The sequence below is a fragment of the Rattus norvegicus genome, chromosome 1, assembly GCF_021556685.1.
Source record: "Rattus norvegicus strain SHRSP/BbbUtx chromosome 1, alternate assembly SHRSP_T2T, whole genome shotgun sequence".
NCBI classification, from domain to species: Eukaryota; Metazoa; Chordata; class Mammalia; order Rodentia; family Muridae; genus Rattus; species Rattus norvegicus.
Window position 1 is genome coordinate 142206520 of NC_141534.1, and position 3291 is coordinate 142209810.

Genomic DNA, 3291 nt, shown 5'->3' on the forward strand with positions numbered 1-3291 from the left:
AGGTAGGGAAGTTGGGGGAGGGGAAACTGTGGTCGAGATGCATTGTATGAGAGAAGAATCTGTTTCCAATTAAAAAAGAAAAGTTCAGCATGACATGAGAATTATTGGTAGTGCTTCAAAACTGTGAAAGCCTACTGTAGTGTTTGAATAGGAATGACCCCCACAGACTCATGTATTTGAATGCTTGGCCTATAGGGAGTGGCAGTATTAGGAAGCATGACCTTGTTGGAGTAGGTGTGAGCTTGTTGCAGATGTGAAACTGTGTCCCTCCCACACCCCCAGGTTTTGAAGTCACCTCTGCTCAAGCTAAAATAGCAAGCCAGCCCCAGTGAAATGCTTTCCTTTACAAGAGTTGCCACGGTCATATTGTCTCTTCACAGCAGCAACAAAACTCCAAGAAACCAACTACGTGTAACACCGAGATTTCTGAGGTAATTGTGGTGGGCCCCACACCCCAGAACTCCATGTGTGTTGGGCTGGATTGGCAGGTAGAGGCTTTGGCGGTGGGATGCTACAGGGTCCATGCTAGGACTGAAGCAGATGGCGAAAGCAGCCTCATTTCTTTCTTTCCCTGCCTCCTTTCAGCTCTTATCTAAATTCAATAACTCAACACATGTTCTTGGCTCTGATTTCTTTTTATTGGCTATATTTGCTTTTAATGTATGCTGCTACCTAATTTAGGCCCCGGAGTTGAAGAGAGAAACAGTGATCATGTGGGCCAGATTTCTGACAGTTGGCATGTGTAAGTAAGTTCACAGAGAGAGCCTTTAACTGTAAGCAATGCTTGCGAACTTGCTAAGAATTAATTTTGCATGGGAAGCTTCGCCCAAGCAGCAATCACATAAATGCCATTGCTTTAGGGAATTGGCAGGGCACCTATAGCTATAAACGCAGACTGTCATTCATTTAAGGAAACTATTATTTGATGTCCCTTTGGAAAGTTCCTTAACAGCACATTAGGCCACTAATCAGCTCTGGCCCAGGCTCCTCTTAAATATGGGAACCCTCCCGTCTTAAATGTCTCCAGATCTGGGCCAAATAGAGACACTCTATTGAGCATTTACTGGCTGCCAAACCCTCCATCTTTACAATGATCCTGGAGGAGAGGTTTGGCAATACCCTTTCCTCCTGCAAGAACCAGGCTGTCAAAGCCATTCCTCAGAGATCTTGAGGGGCAGAGTCAGATTCAAACAGGGACTTCAGGCTGCTTACAGCTACATTGGCTGCCCCTGCCCCTAGGTGTGTTACTGTTGGTTACACAGCAGACCTGCTGGGTCAAGCAGCTTTCTGCACAAGGGCCTATTTCTCACTTCCCACCCAGTCACCTTGCTGCTTGTCTTTGGAATCTTTTGCGCGCCTCTTCCCTCTTCTACAAACCTCCCTAGCCCCTCTGCTTCCTGGGAATTCTCCGCACTCCTGTGCCTCTGAGATACTTATCACTTTTGTTGTTTTGAAGACACGAGTCTCAGAACTGTCCTGAAACTATACAAACCAGGCTATCTATTTACTGTCTATGTGCCACCACACCTGGCCCAGTTCATTTCTTTTTTGCCTTCTTTTTTCTTTTTTTCCATGTGAGGGTGTCAGATCCCGGAGTTAGAGACAGTTGTGAACTGCGACATGGGTGCCGGGATTCGAACCCCAGTCCTCTGGAAGAACAGTCAGTGTTCTTAACCCCTAAGCCATCTCTTCAGCCTCAGTCCATCGCTTTCTTAACTTGGGCTCCTGTGTCTTTATGTGAGTTGTTGGGATGATTGCTTCTTGGGTCCTTTACTCCTGCATGTAACCCAGCGGGAGTTCACACTGCTGCCTTACAGGCAAGGAGACCAGACACTCAGCAAGCTGATGTGGTGGAATAGTCCTGTAGGAAAGGGTTTGGTGATACTCCTTCGGCCTGCAAGGACCATCCCTCAGGACAGAGTCGGGGGTGGGGGAGTGGGAAGAAAGGAGCCGATGGAACTTCAAGACAAAGATTACGAGGTCTCAGAATTACAGCACACACACACACACACACACACACACACACACACACACACACACACACAGAATCATAGAAATCTAGAAAATACCCCTCCTCCTTTTTTTTTTCTCCTTTGAGACAGGGTTTCTCTGTGTAGCCCTGACTGTCCTGGGATCAACTCTATAGATCAGGCTGGCCTGAAAATTAGATTGACCTTCTTCTGTCTTGAGTGCTGGGGTTAAAGGAGTGTGCCCCCACTGTCCAGGTCTAGTAATTCTTAAATGAACTAATGGATGCATTGGGAAAGGGTGATGTCTATTCTTGGTTGTCAACTTGATTTTATCTGGACTCTCTACAACCCAAGCAGCTGAGTACACCGTGAGGAATTTGAGGTAGGAAGACCCACCCTAAATCTGGGCTACACCTTCTAATGGCAGACTACATAAAGGACCTGGAAGAAGGAAAGTTTTGCTTTTTGCCTGCCCTTAACTCTCACAGGTAGGTTTATTCTTTCACTGTCTTATAGCCAACTTGTGGGTTCCAAGGTATACTGAAGATCAGCGGAAGCATCTGGCCTCATGGACTGACAATTAGATTCATGGACGTTATGTCTGCAAATAGCCATTGTTGAACTACCCAGCCACAGCCTGAAAGTCACTCAAATAAATTCTATATGTGTGTTGAATGTATGTATGTGTATATGTATATGTATATGTATATATGTGTAGATAAGGGTTTACTCTATCAGTTTTGTACCTCTGGAGTGAAGAATATTTGAAGGGTATTAAAAAAAAAAGTTTAGGAAGAAATTTCCGTCGACTTGACAGAACAACTGAAGCTTAAAGTCCTCTCCCCTGAAATACATGGATTCTCAGTCTAGACAGGGATTCACATCTGTAGAAATTCCCCCACATCCACCGGGGAGTAAAAAAGGATTTCCTTAACACAGGGACGATTACATTGCAGGTTTGTAAAAAGATCAACAATGGCTATGATTCGGAAAGAAATCAGAAAGAAATCTTTTGTACTGAAAGAAGTATGTGTCATCTACAAGGATCTTCCTTAAGGAAAGCTCTAGAATAGGTCGTGTTGCTTTCTCCCAACTCTGGCCACCAGAGCAGAAAGGCAATAGTCTGTCCCTTTAAGAATCTGGTGGCAGTCGCTTTCCTCTCTCCGCCCCGCCTCCCGCGGCACCGGTGGCCTGGACGACCGTCCCTTTCTTCTCACACGGCTGTATTACAGGTTAGTCGGCCCATCCGTCACAGAGACACGGTCTATGATTGGTTGTTGGGTTTCGGGCCGCGAGGCGGGGCGGGAAGGCCGGAGAAACT